Raw genomic sequence first — 21,512 nt, 5'->3', positions numbered from 1 at the left:
AGCAGACACTGGTAATTATCACATTGGACCACGCATCTGTCTAGCCACCTTCTGTTCAAAAGATGAAATTAAAACTGTTGGTGTGCTGGCTTGCTATTCCTGTTAGTTACAGTCTCCTCTTATGTGCCTGCAGGTAGGGATGCTCTGCATTGCTATTTCATTTCACTGACATTTTGAGAAAGTAGAGTGGCCGCTCTGTTTTTATTTCCTTGTCCCTAATAGGGTCTGTTACCAGACTGCCCCCAGAAAAAAAAGCTATTTGTTGCTATCTCCTTTTAGTGTTTTTCTTTTTATCTTTCTGCTAACTTTCTATGGAGAAACTTTATGTGAGCCCTTGATTGGGCAAGAGATGAGAAAATGGGAAGAAAGAAAATAAATTGCTGGCTTTTATTCTTGGATATACACTGTGACAGCTTTTTGTCAAAATTGTTCAAGTCTCTATCAATTTTAGGGAAAATTATCAACAGCCAATTAAAAAAGTAAATCCTCAAAAAATTTAGATCATCATTATCTAACTTGTGTACTGTAGACCATGAGTTCAGGGTTAATTTTTTTAAGTGAGTGTTGAAGGGAGGAGGTTGTATGCTCAAACAGGTTTTGGGAGAGTTTTATATCATATATTTTTACATATGTGGACATTATTTATAATTTCAATCAATTTAAATAATTTCCATTATTTACCATTTCAATCATTATTTACAATTTCAATTTAGCAAATGTTTCAGGCACTATTGCAGGATCTGGAGACAGAATGGTGAATAAGGTAAATGTGGTCCCTGCTCTCATGGAGCTAATATCTTAGTTGGAAAGACAAAATATACAAGTCAGTGAATAAATAAATGAGATAATCATAGTAAGATAATAAGTGCTTTGAATTAAATAAAACAGAGGGATGTGACTGAGCAATGCAGGAGGATGTGTTGGAACCACTTTAGATAGAATCAACAGGGAAGGGCTCTTCAAGGAGGTGATATTTGATCTGATATTTATACGTGGTCCCACTGGAATAGCAAGGGGAAGAGTTGGCATAGAGAACAGTGAATACTGGAAATGCCCTGAGGCAGGAAAGAGTTTAGTGTGTTCAAGGAACAGCAAGTAAGCTGACATGCTAGAGGGTAGTGTTAAGGGGGAGAGGGATACCAGAGGACACTGAAAAGGAAGGCAGGGGCCAGCTCATGTAGGGCCTTGTAAACTGTGGTAGGGATTAGATGGTTTTGAGCAGGAAAGTGGCTTAACTCAATTTACATCAAGACTTTGAGAAGCCCCACCTTAAAGAAATCTGCTTAGCATTTTTAATCCAGTAGTTCCCAAGTACATTTGATCACTAAAGACTTTGATCCCTATAGAACACATTTTAACATCTTGCATAATAGTATCCCATAGCACACCATTTTAGGAAATACTTGAGATAAATTTGTGAGTAAAATATCTGTTTTGCAGTATTATGGGATGTTTGAAGATGTACTGAAAATACAGATATACAGATGAATACAGGCAGACAGATGATGTAGACAAATACTGACGTTTTTGCCTGAGTTTTAAACAGGGTACTGAGTAAATCTCAGAGTTGCGCTGGGTTTGGGGAGGAGGAGGTTAAAATTCTTATAGTCTTCCAAAATAACCACATTTTCTTTTCTAAAGCACTGACACTGATTGTTGTCAGGAGGACTTCTATTTTACCTGTCCTCTCTCCAACCTTTGTCCACAGTGGGCTCTGGAGGAAAAGCAGTTGGACCTAGAGCAATGTTGGTGTGGTTTACTTTAAGAAATGCATCAGACATTTTTCCAAAGAAGACATCCAAATGGCCAACAGACACGTGAAAAAGTGCTCAACATCGCTCGGCATCAGGGAAATCCAAATCAAAACCTCAATGAGATACCACCTCACACCAGTCAGAATGGCTAAAATTAACAAGTCAGGAAATGACAGATGTTGGCAGGGATGCGGAGAAAGGGGAACCCTCCTACACTGTTGGTGGGAATGCAAGCTGGTGCAGCCATTCTGGAAAACAGTATGGAGGTTCTTCAAAAGGTTGAAAATAGAGCTACCCTACGACCCAGCAATTGCACTACTGGGTATTTACCCCAAAGATACAAATGTAGGTATCCAACAGGGTACGTGCACCCCGATGTTTATAGTAGCAATGTCCACAATAGCCAAACTATGGAAAGAGCCAAGATGTCCATCAACAGATGAATGGATAAAGAAGATGTGGTATATATATACAATGGAATATTATGCAGCCATCAAAAGGAATGAAATCTTGCCATTTGCAACGATGTGGATGGAACTGGAGGGTATTATGCTGAGCGAAATAAGTCAATCAGAGAAAGACATGTATCATATGACCTCACTGATATGAGAAATTCTTAATCTCAGGAAACAAACTGAGGGTTGCTGGAGTGGTGGGGGATGGGAGGGATGGGGTGGCTGGGTGATAGACATTGGGGAGGTTATGTGCTATGGTGAGCGCTGTGAATTGTGTAAGACTGTTGAATCACAGACCTGTACCTCTGAAACAAATAATACATTAAATGTTAAAAAAAGAAGAAGAAATGCATCAGTAATGCACATCATTTTTATAATATGCATATTTCAGGATAGGAAAGGAGAGATGGGGAGGTAAATAGGAAAGGACAGCTGGGTGATAGGTGAGAGAAGGGGGAAATTCAAGTTGACTCTATGGGGCTCAAAACATGATGGATGCTAGCTAGGGTCTCTCCAAGCAATGTCATCTCCTTCTTGTGATATCAGAAGGATGATGACAACATGAACTTGAGAGGAAGAAAGGAATTGATGGGAGACAGTCTAGTTGAGTGGTTAAAAGCATGGGCTTTAAAATCAGCCTTGGGTTCCAGTCCCAGCTCTACCAGTTACTAGCTATGTGGCTTCAGAAAAGTTATTTAATCTCTCTGAGACTTGGTTTCCTCAGCTATGAAATGAAGATGATAATAGTATCTAGCTCATAGAATGTTGAAGGGATTAAATGAGATTATATATGTAAAAATCTGAGTGTAGTGCCTGGATAATATGCATTAAGAAATGTTTCTGTTGTCAAATTTATGAATGTCTACGCCTTTGGGAGAGAGAGGAATGGAAATGTAGTTCAGTGTTGTCTAGTGAAACTTCCTGTAATAATAGAAAAATCCTTTATCTGAGCCATAATACCTTAGCCACTAGTCACATGACACCATGTGAGCACTTGAAATTTTTCTAGTGCAACTGAGGAACTAAAATATTGATTTCATTTAACTTTAATTAAATTTAAATTTAAGTAGCCATGTGTCTCTACTGGCTACTGTATTGGACAGTGCAGCTCTAGGTGCTCGGAATTCTGGGACTGATGTGGAGAGAAAATATTTGAAATGCTTCTGGATTTGGAAGGGGAAGGAGCAAAGAGGGGGGAAAAAGAGGGTAGATTTTAAAAGGGAGACATAAAGAAGGAATGACACTTCCAAAAGAATTAAGATGAGAATATAAGAAATGCTGTTCTTGATTCTATCATCAAGCCAAATACGAACCTTATGAGGATGTCACCTATGGCATCCCCTTAAGAAGTTGAAAGGTCCACGACATATGTATGTTCCCTTTGGATATAGAATCCAATTTCTCTCAGCACTTCTTGACCCTTTTTCTATTTTCAGCCTGAATCAATTCCTAAGGTAATGGGTTCCATATGTTTACCACCTTCTGGTATTTCTACTTTATTGCTTTCAAGCTATACCTCCTCTAGATCCAAGTAATAGTACTTGTCTTTGATGAGTTCTGAGTGCTTTAAAGATATCCCCAAATAACCTAGTAACAAGTGAGCATGTCAATTCTTCCCCTGAGAGTCTTGGCTAATGTAACTGCATTTGGTTTTCAGGGGACTCGGGGTCAGATGGGCTACACTGAAGTGTCCTGGTTTGTCCTACCCTGCCTTAGCACTTGAAACCCCTCTGATTAGGGTTTTCTTTTTTGGTAAAGGCTTTGCTTTTAAAAACCCATTAAAATGCAAGGATGTCACACTTGAAGACAGAGGCAATCACTTAACACCTTGACTTATTTTTTTTTTCCACATTGGTTTTTGACAACCTAGGACTATGTCAGTTTGGATTTTGAAAGAATATATGGGGAAAGGCCCAAATCATAGAGGGTCTGCTGCATAACATGGGGTACAAAAGAATAAGTACAACAGCCCTGTGCATATGTACAGGAATCAAAAAGAGACAAGTGAAGAAAGGCATCAAATAACACCAGTGTCAACACAATTTAAGTTTTTACCTCTTCCACAATGGGACTCTTTGTTGCTTCATTGTTTCACATGGCTGGACCAAGTTACAGGGTCCAGAAACCACAAGGTGAAGATGTTCTAACTCCCTTCACAAACAACTGATTGAAATGATTCACTGGTGATAAACAGTAAAAACTAATGCTTCATTGGACTGATCATCTTCCTGAGAAGTTTATTTGGCCTTTGAGTGTTTTCCAGTCAATCTTCTTTATGTAGAGATTTTAATTGACTCCATGAAGCCCTCAGTTTGGCCTCTTTTGACTCCATCTTCCCTGAATCTGTCAGTAAAATAGCAATACATCATTTTGCCCCAGACCTACATCTTGTTAATGACACTGGCCCAGTACAAACTGAGTTCAAAGATAATCAGTATTCAAGTAATGACACTGTTTATAGGACACTATGTTTTCCATTAAATTTAACAAATAGTTCTTGAGCATCTACTATGTAGGGCTATAAGGGACACAAGCATAAATTTAGAAAAGAAATTCCTGTCTTCAAGAAGTATATGATATGGAATATGATCTTCTTCTTCTCTAGGTCATTCAATATTTATTTATCACACTTTTATTTAGTATCTACTGTGCCAGAAACTGCTATGAATTGGGCATGCAATGGAGAACAAGATAGACACATTCCATGTCCTCACAGAGCTCTGCATCCCAGATTTATTTTGTGATTTATTTTGGTGTGACACTCAGCTCATCTTAGTTTACCTACCATGAAAGCCATCTATTTACATCTCCCTTAGGAAAGGCATGAAAGGAAGAGATGATATTTAACACACGGTTGAAGGGATCTTAGCAAACAAGTATGAAAAAGATGGCATTTGAGTTAGGAGAAACAGCACGACTAGAGTCATGGATGTGTCCTAGATATGCAAGTACTTAAGTTTTGAAGGATAGTAGAGTTCATGGGCGGATAATAAAAAGTAAAGCTGGAAAATTAGATTGGTAGAACACCACTGAGAGCTATGAATGCGAGGAGGGGAATTCTATGCTTAATTTGGTAGACAGGGTTCAATTATACAGGGCCACATACACCTTGTAGGTCTAGAGTTTTTTGAATGAAGAAATTATATGACCAAATATGAACTCTCAGAAGATTAATCTGGCATTCTATGTTGGATGGGTAGGAGGTGAAAAGACAGGAGGCAAGGACACATGTTTAAAATTTTCTGTAAAAGTCCAGACAAAAGGCAATGAGAGCCTTTATTAGGAGAATGTCAGTGGGCATGGAAAGGAGTGGGTGAATCCAAAAATACAAACTGTCTGACTTGGTAAATGACTAGTTTTAGGTTGGAAAAATCAAAGAGGTTACCAAAGGTGGCGTAGAAGAAAGAATCACATTTGCATATTAGTTAAGGATTAGAGGTTTGTAAACAAAATTTGTTTCAATTTTGGGGTGCTTTCTGGAGTGTTTATCATTTCAGAAAGGGCTATGTAATGTTAAAAATAAATTGGGGGTCCATTTAATCTATATATCTATGGGTATGACTATGTTCAATTCAAGCATGCTTATTGAACATCTACTATATCCTAAGCAGACTTCAAGACACTGGGGCTAAAATGCTGAAGTAAAATAGGCATGGTTCCTGCCCCTAAAAGCTTATAGTCTTTTGAAGTAGATAACAATAAAATAGTTATTAATTCAATATTAATATAAATATAAATAAAAGATGCATATTTTATTTAAGGAGTGTGTACTCTATTCCAGACTCTAAGTGCCGAAGATACAACAATGAGCAAAACAGACAAAAATCTCTACCCTCATAGAGGTTATATTACAGTAGAGGAGACTGACCCTTCAAAAGTAAACAAATAAAATTATTTCAGATAATGATAATTGGTATAAAAATGGAACTAGGTAAATTATATCTATATTTATTAAAAATATATATATATAGGTAGTGGCAGATGGGGTTTACATTGGACAGGGTGGCCAGTGAAGGGCTCTTTGAGGAGGAAGCAAATCATGCAAAACACCCAGGGAAGAACACTCCAGCCAGAGGCAAGAGCAAGTACCAAGTTCCTCAGAAAGAACATGGCAAGTTCAAGAGACAGAAACAAAGCCAGTGTGGCTAGAGTAGAATAAGCAAGAGGAGAGGTAGGCAGGGGCAGGTTCATGGAAGGTTTTGTAGGTCATGGTAAGGAGTTTGGCCTTAACTTGAGTGTATAGATGGTTTTAGAAGTACGTGATTTAGTTTACATTTTTAAAAGGATCACTCTGGTTGCTATGCTGAGAACAGACTCTAGAGGAATAGGGGTAGAAGCAGGGAGACCCATTAGGAGGCCATGAATACACATGTATATCTGTATGTCTCTTGCCTTTTTATGGCAAAACACAATGTTTCTCCCTTTAAAAAAAGAGAACCTATAATATAAAGACTTTCTCATCACTCATCATTTTTTGTTCCAATATCGATCAACAAAGCAATCCTTTAAAGTAAGTGGTAAGAAATTATATCAAATTTTGGCTGTTTAAGCAATTCATTCATTCATTCAACAAATATTTATTGGGTGGCTACTAAGTACCATGCACTGTGCTAGACCCTGAGGATACAAATCTGAGCAACACAGAAGTAATACCTTCCCTCATGGAGTTTTTGATCTTGTATAGAAGATGGATGTCTATGAAATAATTATACACATACATAATGACAAACCATGATAACTGCCACAAAGGGAAAATAGGCTACTCAGCAAGGCTTATCTGTTATATGAATTTGTTTTACAGTGAGCATGTGGTCATCTGCATTGCCATTTAATACTAGGACACATGTGAATGGGGACACATGTGAAAGGGGGTCTTTAGGAAAGACCTTAACTCAGATCTTCAATCTATCATTAAATACTCACTGTTGAGGAGTAATTATAACTGCACTCCCAATATCAGGAAACGAATGAAGTATAACTGACTACATTTAAATAAGGGAGTAGCCCCAGAAAGGAAATACAACAATGCCAGAGAGAGCCTACTCAGTACACAGAACAGGGCTGGAGGGTTCAAGCAAGGACTTTGCCCTAAAGAAGTTACAGTGTCAAGTCCTCCAAGAAGGCTTTCCTAATTGTCTCTACCATTCCAAGTCTGGGTAAGGTTCACTTCTCTAGGATCCAATAGCACCTGCTCTTCACTCTAAGACTGTGACTCTAGATCCTATGGCCATTGCTTTTTAACTTGTCTTTCTTCTGTGACTAGACAATGAATCTCATGAGGCCAGTGACATTGGCCAACTTGTTCACTGAGGTATCCCTAAATTTCAAATAGAAATGGCAAATGATGGACACTCAATAAATGATAAACCAACCAAACAAGGTAAACAACACAAAGTAAATAGTAATAAGCATGATGAATGACATATAGATAAGTTGCTATAGTCATTTATTGGAGGGAGAGGGCACTTCTAACCGAGATGAATTAGAAAGAGTTGGTAGAAGATTATTTTTGTGCTATTCTATGAAGATCTGACAAGATTGGATGTGGGCATTAGGGAAGACCTGCCAAGTAAAGTGAACTGTGTGAACAAAGTCATGGGAACAAAAATATCCAGGCATGCTCGTCAAACTAAAATAGGCATGGCATTATTAGGCAAAGAGAACATGAGAAGAAGTGTTGGGCAGTGAGGTTGGAAAGGTAGATTCAGGGCTGAAGTGTAAAGGGCCTTGATTATCAGACTCAAGGGTTTGATCATTTGACACCTGGCCCAATCCACTACAATATACAAGATTGAAATCAGAAGATCTGGATTCTAGTCCGAACTCTGCCATTTATAAGCTATGTAATCGAAGGAAAACATTAAACTCTGATGGTCTGAGCCTGTGAATCATTAATACAATATGCAAAAATGGGAAATACAGTAAGGGAAAGGGGGAAGGTGGTGAGTTCATTTTTATATCTGCCAAATTTGAGGGCCCCATATGACATCCAATTGGGTATATCCATTGATCAGTAGAAATATTTGGGGGATTTAAAAGAAGTAGAGGGAGAGTAGAAATACTGGTTTAGTAGTCATTAAACACAGAACTCATAGTTGAACTCATGATTTTTAAATAAAGAGAAATAATTAATAAAGTATCTGAAAAGGATTTTGTTCAAAAATACCTTTGATCAATTTAGATTTAGCTCAAGAAATATATTTGGAAAGAAAAAAATCTCAGCCTGTCCTTTCACTATTAGCCTTCTGCTGCTGGATACTCTTGTAGCCATGGAGATACCAGCTCCCCAAACCAATTCCAGACATATGCAACCTTTTTTTAACCACTCAAAACCTGTATTTCCTCTCATCACAGAAGCCAAAAATCTATAATGAGAGAAGTTGTATTATATATATATATATTTTTATATATCTTATATAAGTTATATCTTATATATATGCTATATATAAGATTATATACACAATTCTTATTTTTCATCATTGTCGCCTGAAACTCATCCATACTTTTTGAATTCCATTGTAGATTATTTGGATCCAAAAAACTTCTTAAAAATACTCTCAGAAAGTAATAAGTTTCTCTCTATAACTCCATTTTTATTAGGGAGTTCATCTTATCAGAAGTACTGAATAAATTTGGGCATCTCAACCCCCATCCCTCGCTCTATGCTCTAAATTCTTAGAAGATCATGGCATATGAGTTTTAAGTGTTATCTTCAAGTCATCTAGTCTTTCTGCTTCTGGCATGGGCAGGTGGGTGTTAAATAATACCTTGTAGATACTGTGTTAACCTATCCTGATTAGGGATCCTGATTCCCTGTTGAGCAATTGCCAACTTCTCATACTTACTTAGTATGCATCTGCCTCTAAGTGACAGATCTATTCCAAATATGCTGACAATACCAGATGTTTAAGCAAACAGGCTAAAGGCTAGGTCTTAAACCAAAGTACAAAACCCAGTGTACAGGGCGCCTGGGTGGCTCAGTTGTTAAGCGTCTGCCTTTGGCTCAGGTCATGATCCCAGGGTCCTGGGATCGAGTCCCACATCAGGCTCCCTGCCCAGGGAGGAAGCCCGCTTCTCCCTCTCCCACTCCCCCTGCTTGTGTTCCTGCTCTCGCTATCTCTGTCTCTGTCAAATAAATAAATAAAATCTTAAAAAAAAAAAAAAACCAGTGTACTAATTGCTACCCTGTGAGATATTTGGGGAAATAGTTAAATGACCATTACCCAGGCAAAGTACCAGCCATCTCCAATGTTATTTGTGATTACTAGCAAACATTCTGTTGTCTCTATAATTGTTCATATTATAATTTGCCATACTTTAAGTGCATGCATTGAGCAGCATATCAAGAGTCTTACATATCGGGGCGCCTGGGTGGCTCAGTTGGTTAAGCGACTGCCTTCGGCTCAGGTCATGATCCTGGAGTCCCAGGATCGAGTCCCGCATCGGGCTCCCTGCTCAGCAGGGAGTCTGCTTCTCCCTCTCCCGCTCCCCCCTCTTGTGCTCTCTCTCTCACTCTCTCTCTCAAATAAATAAATAAAATCTTTAAAAAAAAAAGAGTCTTACATAAATTATTTACAATATTTAAGTTACTATGTTATGTAGATATTATTGTACTTCTTCCAATTTACAAATGAGGAAACAGAAGCTCAGAGAAGTTAAGTAATTTGTCTTTGGTCCCACAGAAGGTAAATGGCCAAGCTTGGATTTGATCCCTATTTTCTAACTTAAAAATCTATACTCCATCAAAACTATTATAATTGTTTTGTGTCATTGATGTTACTTTTGACTTATTCACATATATACTAATTTGCTGGAAAAAACTGTTTTGCTTCTCATGCCTTCCCTCTCAGTTAATTTTCTTCTTCCTGAAATACATCCTTTAGTAGCTCTTTCAGTGATGGTCTTTTAGAGGTAAACTCTAAGTTGCTGTTTATTTGAAAATGCCTTTGTTTTATTCACACTATGTGTATTAACTGGTATTAGATTCAGTTGCAAATAGCAAAAAATAATGTAAACAAAATAGAAGTGTATTTCTTATGTTAATGTAGAAAATCAAGGGCCAGTATGGTGACTCCATTATCATCAAGAACCCAGATCCCAGATCTATCTCATTGTTCCATATTTCTCAATGTTAGTTTTTTATTATTATTATTATTATTAATGTTCAGTTAGCCACTGTATAGTAAGTACATCATTAGTTTTAGATGTAGTGTTCAATGACCCTCAATGTTAGGCTTTTATCTCATGATTCAAAATATCTACTGTAGGTCTAGTCACTACAAGACCTTCTCTCCTTGTCCTTATTTATGCTGGCTGGAATTTGGATGATGGCAGAATTTTTCACATGGAACAACTGGCAGCAAATGCCAGCACTTTTATGTTACTGTTTTTATGTTACTGTATATTTCTGGACTATGCAAGGAGTTTAAATTCAAACTCCAAAGCCGCATGAGGGCAGGCCCATGATTATACATCATCAGGAAAGACGTTTTTCTCTGCCAGGAATGCAGCCTGAGACAAACTCCCTTGCCATCTTCCCCTGTGAAGAAGAGTTTTCCAAGTACACTCTTTCACTGCACATAAAGCACTTTGAGAGACCCAGTTTTACATGGAGGTCTTGGTCTCAAATCTCATACTGTGTGTGGGTGTTAGAACAAAAACCTTGGTCATTAATATCCAAACTTCCAACATACTCAGGGGAACCACAGTATTAACTCATGGGTACCACTCTAGTTTACAGTTTCCTCTTTGTGCTTGGTCCCTGGAAGTATCTTTCTGTCTTGAAAACTCAACCATGCCTTGAAAACTGTTTGTTCTATTCACCAGAATGTAAACTCCACAAGATCAGGAATTTGTGCCTATTTAGCTTACTTCTTTTTGCTGTACCTAGAACACTTCCTGGCACATAGGAAAGGTGTTCAATAGCTAAAGGGTACAGGATTTCTTTTTGAGGTCATGAAAATATTCTAAAATTGACTGTGGTAAAGACTGCATACATCTGTGAGTATACTAAAAAATATTTACTGGCACACTTTATTTTTTTTTATTTTATTATGTCACTGGCACACTTCAAATGAGTGAATTGTATAGTATCTAAACTACATGTCAATAAATCTCTTATTTAAAAAAATACTTGGTGAATGAATAAGTTAACTTTATCCAGTATCTCTGATGTTTTGTAGCTGGGAGTGGGGTTAGAGTTTCCAGAGTATGTAGTATGTGATACTGCTAGAAATGGAAGTCAAATCCATGCTGTTTTCACTTACTATGCTATCATTCATGTTTACAGGTATAGTGAGATTTTCAGAGCACATTTCCAAAGTCAGCCTATGCCAACTCTATAGCCTTGTGAGGGTGGACAAGAAAAAAAAATATCCAGAGAGAAGTAGTACTCTGCAGGCTCATCTTAACCACCACATTCTATTAAGAAATCGGATTCTCCAATTGCATAGTGATAGCACAACCAGATTATGCCTATAGGTAAATTCTAATCCAGCACCAGATTAGAACTAAGAGCTTGCTAGAAGCTTCCTTAGAAAGTTCTCTAAATATAACTCTCTATCATCAACAAAGCTCCATATATTACCCATGAGCAATAATAGAACCATTTACTGCACACTTACTATGTGCCAGGTACTCCTGCAAATGCTTTACATTTATTATTATACTTATTACAGATGTAGAACTGAAGCACAAAGAGGTTAAGTAATTTGCCAAAGGCCACACAGTTAACAACAGAGCCAGTGTTTCTCCAGGCAGACTGGCTCCAAAGCACATAAGCTTAACAATTATGCTATGCTTCCCTGTATTTACTTGAATTATCTAGTCTCATTCCCAATCCCATTCTAAAAGGAATTTTAATGCTCAAGTAGTAAAATATAATTATAGGGCCAAATCCCTTTATGCTTTCTTCAGAAAGCTAAAAGTTGCACTCTCTAACATCATCTGCCATCAGCATTGCCACAATAGGGCTTGTCAGAGTAACTAAAGAGGTGTGAACAGTGGTTAAAGCATGCATTTTTGCCTTCCAGCACACAGGATCATTTAGATTTCTATTAAGGACATCACAAGGAAAAGCAAGAGAAAAAGTATCATATTAACTCTTCAAAACTGGGAGGGAGGATGCAGTGTGAATACATATCTATCACTCAAATGCCTCACTCAAAAAAAAAAAAAAAGAAAATCTGTTTTTAAATATAGGACTCTGGGTTCTTCAGTCAAGAAAAACGATTTAGTCTGAAACCCATCAAAGAATGTATTAGACTGGTCTCAACTAGCAGTTGCAGAAAAGATTTAGAGAACGGTTAAAGTTGAAAAATCACTAAAATAGCCAGGCAACATATCAAACTTGCTCTGAGTTTACTAAACCCAATAAATGGAACTGTTTAAAGACATTAAGGATGATGCATGAATAATGCAAATCGATTCAACTTTATTACTTTTTCCGTACTGTTTTCCTAATAGCTGCACATTCACACTGCTCACACATATGAGGGTGCATTTCAGCAGTTGATTCTATAGTAATTACAGATATTAAGGATTCAGCACACTGAGGAAATATCTCAGTAAGAGAGAGTCTACATGGGACACAATTAGAAAATACTATATATAAACACTGGTCGCATTTTTTAATAAGTTATATGTGATACAGAAGAAGCACTGGACAAGCAGTGAAATGAAATAGAGATATTGACTGCAGAGAAAAGGAGAATGCTTGTGACAACAAACACTTGCTATGTTCCAGGCGCTAGATTTATTATGTGAATTTTATTAGATAGATTTATTGTAGCTAATATACACAAAAACCCTGGGACATGGTTATTATTACTATTCCTATTTTATAGGTGAGGAAACTGAGACAAATTCAAGTGACTTTCCTAAGGTCATTAGTAAGTGCCAGAGCTGGAGCCCATGCAGTTTGGCTCCAGAAGTATGCTCTTAGTCACTCACTTCTACTGCCTTTCATAGCAAAAGATAAAAAAAAAAAAATCATTCCACACACTTTATTGAGTGCCTGCTATGTATCTCCCACTGTGATAAGCGCTGAGAGTATAAGAAGCATAGAATTGAAGAGAACAGGTACTAATGGTTTTTAAATATCTTGGAGATTGGAAGGGCTTTAAGATGATCTCAATACAAGCTTTTATAAAGGTCACAGAAAAATTAGAAAATGACATTCATTGTACCATAAATTTAGTTAGCCCTCCTTGGGTTCTGCTTCAGCAGCAAACTTCATCTCAAAGTCTGTCAATATGACATGCAATGAATGCAGCCAAACCAAACAAAAAACAACAAAAACAAAACCAAAAGAATCTCTGGACAGGCTCTAAAATCCTTAAAATTCCCATGGAAGTTCTCATGTTTGAGGAGCATTTCAGAATACATGGTCATTTCCATTTTATTTTCATCAAAGTTGTCTCACTTGAAACCACTCAATTCATAAGTATGTATGAGCATCTAGCATGATATCAAACACTATGAGGGGTACAATAATATATGAGATATAGTCCTTGCCAACAAAGAATCTACAACCTAGTGAATAGACAAGGAATTCCCATGGGGCAATTATTAGAAAAGACAATTTATGACAAAATGCTCATTTATGCAGTACAAACGAATGCTTAATGTAGGCAGACAAGGGAGAAAAACTGAATTGAATTGTTCAGAGAAGGCCTTGTGGTGACTAGGAATCCAGTGAGGCCTTGAAGGAGGGAGGACTTGAAGTGACAGGAGAGAGGACCAAGGGCACTCCTAAGTCTAAAGGAACAGTCTGACCTGGGTCTTATGGGCAGTGGCATAATACAGGGACCTGAAGAGAAACTAGGGCCATGTCAGATCAGGGCCCCAATCAACCAATGCAATCTGAGAAGTAAATGTGTTAATTAAAGGCATGAATCAAGCTCAAGAGCCCAGAAGCCAAAGACCAGAAAAGGAGGAAAGTACTGGGAACCAGAGAGGGCCAACAGCAACCAGGACCCAGGCTATGTATTTTGTGACCAGACTGACCTAGGTTTAAATTCTATTTTGCCCCATACTCTCTATGTCAGCTCTATCAAGTTATCTAACACTTCTAAGCCCATTTCCTCATCGGGGGAATAGGGATATCAATACCTACCGTGCGTTAGAGGGAAATTAAAGATCTATGTGAAAGAGTCTTAATAATGTAAAGTTCTATGTGAGTGTCAGTTATTATCACCTGTTGTTATATGGTAGATAGAACCAAAGTTGATAGTGATTCTATGCAACATATGGGCAGCTGCCCATAGAAGTGAATCAGAATCTTGGGGGGCTTGTTGTTTGTTTCTTTGTTCATACATTTCTTCTTTTGTTTGCTTCAAAATACAGCTCCTTTAGATTCTGATAAATTCCTTTCCCCCACACAAGTCCAGAGGATAATCACTAGAATGGGGAACCACTTTACTGATAAGCTGATAAGAACTCGTCATATTCCCATTATGTTGGGGCAATAAAAAGGTTAACATCCCATTGATCTAGGAATTTATTTCAGTATATTGAGTATGAAGTGATTAATGGTAGTGGTAGCAATGAAGCAAATTAGAAAGCTCTTATAAAGGAAGATGAAAAAAGAGATAAACATTTTTTGAGTATTTACTACAAGATATGTTACTGTTGAGAAAAATGTGCTAGTAAAAGGCCGAGGCAGAATTTCAACCTAGTTATGGTTTACTTAAAAGAAAGAACTTTTCCTTGGATCAGATGTGAAGGAAGAAAGGACAAGACGGAACAATGGCTATAAGGTTTCTCAAACTGAAAGTTTGAACAGAACAGAAATCAGCAAGCTGAGAAGATAAACTTATCTAGAAGAGAACTCTGTGTGAGTTCTGAATTGTGTGACATGGGAATCTTAATATTTAAAAATCAGTTTACTCTTGGGCGCCTGGGTGGCTCAGTTGTTGAGTGTCTGCCTTCAGCTGAGGTCATGATCCCAGGGTCCTGGGATCGAGCCCTGCATCGGGCGGGCTCCCTGCTTGGCGGGGAGCCTGCTTCTCCCTCTCCCTCTGCCTCTCTCCCTGCTCATGCTCTCTCTCTCTTTCTGTATCTGTGTCTCAAATGAATAAAATCTTTAAAAAAATAAAATAAAATAAAATAAGTCAGTTTACTCTTATACCTCTGGCAATATTCTCAGCAATTTTTTCCCTAAGTCAGCCACCTCAGGACTCACTTTGTCATCCATTGACCATGTTTTTGCCCTTTTGATTCCCATAAGTAGAGCCTAGGGTTGATTGCTTAGTGGGGAAGTTAACTGTGCTAATCAGGCATGCCCTTTTTAACTGAAGGTGCACATTTGGAGGCCATCCAGATAGGGCAAAGGGTACCATCTTGAATCCTTGAGAATCCACTTTGTAGTCAGCCAATAGAATTATCAATCTGAAATTAGTGAACTAAATGCAAAATGTCTGAATACTAGGTTTAAAATGCACTGGGTGTTATACGCAAACAATGAATCATGGAACACTACAGCAAAAACTAATGATGTAATGTATGGTGATTAACAACATAATAAAATAAAATTAAAAATAAAATGCATATGATTTTTGCAGCACATTATTTGATATTACTTGTCTTTAAATAGTCTGAGTCAAGTTTGGATAAAGATATATAAAGGGCATTCTGTTGTTGTCATTTTAGTTAGAGTTTTTTTATTTTATTTTTTTTTTTGAGTTGTGATTTTAGTTAGAGTTTTTTTAATTGATTGTTTGCTTTTATTTTATTTTACTTATTTTTGCTATTGGTGGTGGTTTATTTTTTGTTCCAGAGTTTATAAAGCTGGGAAAGAAAGCTAAGACAGAATTAAGATTCAAATTACTCAATAAGATACAACAAGTATCCCAAATTAACAGAGCCAGATTAAAGAAGATTCTTTTTTTTTCATTTATAGACAGCTTTATGGAAGTTGGTTCACCAATTAACAAATAGTTTTTTTATTTAATTTAATTTTATTGTTATGTTAGTCACCATACAGTACATCATTAGTTTTTGATGTAGTGTTCCATTATATATATTCAAAAATTGAGTCAACAAAGGCAAACTAAGTGAAGTCTTTCTAGAGATTCACATCCAAAAAGACTGGAGGTCTGTGTTGACCACCATGCCAATATAAGCCCAAATTATGACATAACAGGTAAAAAGCCCCAAAGAAATCTTAGCTTTATTTACTCAAAAATGTTTGATGTGTACCTACTATGTATCAGGCACAAAGATCATGGGTGCAGGAAACAAGGAAGTACATCATCAGTAAACAATTTTAAAATAATAACACTGACTTTAGTAGTTCTTTTTTATGATTAACATAAACTGGCACTTCTAAACAAGTCAGAGAAGTAATTTCTCTCCCTGCCTGGGAGGATCACTGCTACCAATCTTCCTCCCATCTCCAACGCTGGGTATACTTCTGGAAACCAGATTTGTGTAACTGTAAAAATGCATGCTTTTCCCATTAATGTAGTATCTTTCAAAATTTTTGACCACAGGTCTTAGTAAGAAATATATTTCACATGTGACCCAGTAAAAACACACATACATGACACATACACAATAGATACACACACACACAGACGATGATCACAAAATTCACACACACAAAAATCATAAAATAATACTACCAATACTGTGGGCAATGCACTCTAATATTTTCTACCCTATTTTGTTTCACAAAAAAAAGAAAGAAAAGGAAAAATAGATGAGTTCTATCCTACTACATTTATTTCACAATTCACTAATGGGCTGTAACCCACAGTTTGAAAAATAGTGCACTATATATATATGGACCACATCTTCTTTATCCATTCATCTGTTGAAGGGCATCTCGGCTCCTTCCACAGTTTGGCTATCGTGGACATTGCTGCTATGAACATTGGGGTGAATGTGTCCCTTCTTTTCACTACATCTGTAACATAATAACAACAACAACAAAAGTGCACTATAGTGTAGTGTACCATTCTCCCTTCAGGATGCAGCTGGGTAGAATGCAGGATGGCAGGGAGGGGTCAGCCTGGGTTTAAACATTAACCACATGACTCCTCAAAGTAGAAAATTGCAGGACTGCATTTGCACACTCTGCCTCTGAATTTTTTGTCTATATTATACTCAAAATAGCTTTTATTCATGTAACCCCAAAAACCTAGAAAAATGTGGTGTTTTTGTTTTGGTTTGGTTCGGTCTTTTACAGCCTACGTACAGTATCCCACTTATATTCTGACACCATTGTGGACTTCAGTGACATGGTTAGCTTTTGAGGGAGAAGCAAAAATCTTAATTTGCTTTTCTTTGACAAAAAAAGTCTTTGAAATTTATTCAGGGCAGGAGCCAGGCAATGGGGAAATAATTTATACCATAATCCTCAAAGGAATAGAACATGAATCGAATTAATGTTTCTTCAGGATATGGGATTCTCTTCTTATGAATAAAATCTTTTGAGATCAGGTAGGAAGTTGTAACCATTTATCTCTTTTATTACTTTTTCTGATACGTTGCTTTGAATATTTGGTTTTATACTGGCACTGAGAGATGACCAACAAACCAGCCTGATTGTGTGATACTATCTTCCTGTATAGATTCTATTCAGCAGGGTCTTTTCCCATTTGGACAACTGAAGGAACCAGATTACACTTGTTACACCATTTGGCTCAATCATGTAATAGTTTCCCTTGACTATCTTAGGGGTTCATAGAACCCTTACATATGTGCTACCTATGTCTATGTTTTTTTATTAATTAGATTTGAAACATGCAGCCCATTCTAAGTGTGTGTCTTTATGAAGTTATGGGATTGGTTGGTTCATTCAGCCAAAGTGATCAAATAATTCAAAATGAATCAAAATGAAAGATGAACTAAACTTACCCATTGTTGGATGAGATATAGTCATAGATTGACAAACCACTGTGACTGCTTTATTTGATTCAGTCATATCAGCCAAAGCTTGCCCTTTGTGCCTCCCTGATGAAGTTTTATTACACCTCTTAAGTAGCTTATACAGTTCCTACATAGGATAGAGTAATTTAAACTACTTCCTTGGCTGGTTTTTATTGTCCTGGCCAGCTGAGAAAGGTTTGAGTTAGTTAATAAGAATGAAGATGAATAGTGGTTTGATTAAAATGACTAGCTTGCCTGAATTTGTTGATTGTTGCAGTATAACAAATCAGCTATTTGACCAAATTAGTATTTCCCTAAATTGATTAGTCAATTCAATCTGAAGTTGAAATAACTATGGCAAGTAGGAAAACCTGAAAAAATATTTTTACTGAATTCTTCTAATTATACATAGTCCTACCATTTTTTGAGAAAAGAGTAAATTCTCCATATTTGACAGGGCTCTCAAGAGAAACAAAACCTATTTTTATAAAGGAATTGGCTCATGCATTTATGGAGGCTGAGAAGCCCCAAGATCTGTAGCCAATAAGCTGGAGATCCAGGAAAGCCAATGTACAGTTCCAGTCTGAGTCCAAAAGCCTAAGAACCAAGGTAGTCAATGGTGTAAGTTCCAGTTTGAAAGCTGATGGGCTCAAGACCCAAGAAAGGCCAATGTTTCAGTCTGAATCTGACAGCTGGAAAAGACCAATGTCCCAGCTCAACTGTCAGCCTGAAGGAGTTCTCTCTTACTCTGTCTTTTTGTTGTATTCAGATCTTCAACTGATTGGGTGAGACTTACCCACATATGGGAGGGCAATTTGCTTTACTCAGTCTGCCCATTCAAATGTTAGTCACATCCAGAGACATCCTCACAGACACACCCAGAATAATGTTTGTCCAAATGTCTGGGCACCCCATGGCCCAGTCAAGTTGACACATAAAATTAATCACTCCCCCTGACTGTTTTTCTGCTGGCTGACTTTTAAGGGAGTCCCATGACACTGTCCCCTTAAAGGTTTTGTTTACATGATATGAACAGGCTTCATTTATAGCTGGAGTCTGTGAGAGCCTAAATGCTACGGTATATGGAGTATTAGGATGCTCCTCAAACTAAAGGTAGTCCCCATCTCTAACCTAACAGAATTCCTAAAATTCCACCATTAGAGTTATTCTTTTGGGCTAAGACAGTGTGGGTCACATGCACTAAAATGCAAATATCCATGGAAGGCAAACCACAATAACTCCTTATCAGCATTAACATAAGTTAGCTTGTATAAGTTTTTAGGTGATTTAAAAGAGGTCCCTTTGGATAGTCCAAAATGACCCTGAACTTATCTCCTCCCATGGGCATACCAAATCTACAACTACATATAGAATAATTCTTGCTGGAAAAAACCTGAAAACTAGTTGAACAGATTCTTCCAAAACAAGGTATGAAAGGGCCACGTCAAGATGGATAGGAGAGGCAGAGATGTAATCTCATCCAAAATCCCACCCCTGGCATGGTAACACACAATAGGGAAGGATCTCATGGCCTGGAGCCTCTCCCTGAGGAGCAAGAGGTTTGTGCCCTACATTAGGCATCCTAATCCTTGGGACCTGCACCAGAGAGATGAGGCCTCAAAAACATTTAGCTTTGGAAACCAATGAGGCTTACATCCAGGGGACCTACAGAGCTGTAGGGGTCTGAGATACTCCTCTTGAGGGGCTCACACATGGACTCACTTGTCCCAGGAACCAGTACAGAGACAGCAGTTTGAGAGGCAATTGGATTATATGTGAAGGAGATTCAGTTGCTAATCTTAAAGCATCTGCTGGACAGGCAGAAATTAGTTGGGATTTTCCTCAGACAGAGGTGAAGAGTGCCATTTTTTTGTACTCTCCCTTTACCTTGCTAGAGCAGATGAGCATGTGCAGACACAACCTTGTTAAAGCTGAGGGTATGCCTCACTCTCAACACTTTTCTCCAGTCTCAGTAAAGCCATGGGTGTGCCCTGCCCCCAGCATTCTTCTTGGATATTGCTAAAACTACCGGCAGGCCTTACTCCCAACACTCTTTCCTAGCCTCCCTAAAGCCACAGTCTGTGCCCCAACCCCAACACTCTCCTGCAGCTTCACTAAAGCCATTGGGTGAGCACAGTCCACACAGGGGATACCTCTTAATTGCCTGGCTCTGGTGGCCAGAGGGGATTGTGCTCCTGGGCCCCACAGGATTGTAACAATCAGAACAACAGGATACCACACCTAGGGCATAACACAGACTGCAACTTTTTTTAATTTAAATTCAATTAATTAACATATAGTGTATTATTAGTTTCAGAGGTAGAGCTCAGTGATTCATCAGTTGTATATAACACCCAGTGCTCATTACATCACGTGCCCTCCTTAAGGCCTGTCACCAAGTTACCTCATCCCCTCACCCTCTCCGCTCCAGCAACCCTCAGTTTGTTTCCTATGATTAAGAGTCTCTTATGGTTTGCACAGACTGCAACTTAAACATACCCCCAGTCTGTATGTGAAAAGGCTCATTTAAATGTCCTGGAGCTTCAACCTAAGGGAAGACTTCAGATTTACCACACATCTAAAGGCTATTGAGGCACTCTCAGGGGGAACACAGGTAGAGAACCATTTGTGTGCCCTCTGTTGACCTCACCACGCTTGTTGGTACTTCCCAGAAATGAGCTTATACACTTATCTGAAGCTTCAATTCTTACAAGTGTCATCCAGGGGATACCTTCTGATCTCCTGAAGTGGAAGTCACCAGTGTCTATGGTTGCAGTACCACAGGCCTGTATATTTTTGCATACGTTAAAAGCTGTTGCCTGAGGATCTGGTTTTCAATCAGCCTGACTCTTTCAGCCTGAATTCAATCAGCTGACAAAGATCACTCCTTTTGGAGCATTGACAAATCCTGGCACACCCTCAACAACTGGAGACTGCCAAGAATAAATCAGGCTACTTAGACAATTACAAAGATTCAAGAGATAACCAAGAGATAGGACAAGGTTGAACAATAAAGTTCACCTCCTACATAAGGCCACTCCTTTAAGACTGGGAGAGGTAGCTGTTTTACCTAATACATGGAAACACAGGGAGTCAAGCAAAATGAGGAAACAGATGAATATATTCCAAATGAAAGAATAAGATGAGACATCAGAGAAAGGTCTTAATGGAGATAAGTAATCTATCAGATAAAGAGTTCAAAGTAATGGTCATAAAGATGCTCACCAAACTCAGAGAAAAATGGACGAACACAATGAAAACTGCAACGAAGAGATGCAAAATATAAGAAAATATAAAACAGATGACACAGAGCTGAAAAATATAATAAGTGAACTGATAAATCCACTAGAGGGGTTCAAGACTAGATAAATAAAAAAACAACGAAGCAACCTAGAAGACAGGGAAGTGGAAGTCACCCAAATAGAAAAGT

The sequence above is a fragment of the Neomonachus schauinslandi genome, chromosome X (assembly GCF_002201575.2).
Source record: "Neomonachus schauinslandi chromosome X, ASM220157v2, whole genome shotgun sequence".
Lineage (NCBI taxonomy): Eukaryota > Metazoa > Chordata > Mammalia > Carnivora > Phocidae > Neomonachus > Neomonachus schauinslandi.
Note: the sequence above shows the minus strand (reverse complement) of the source record.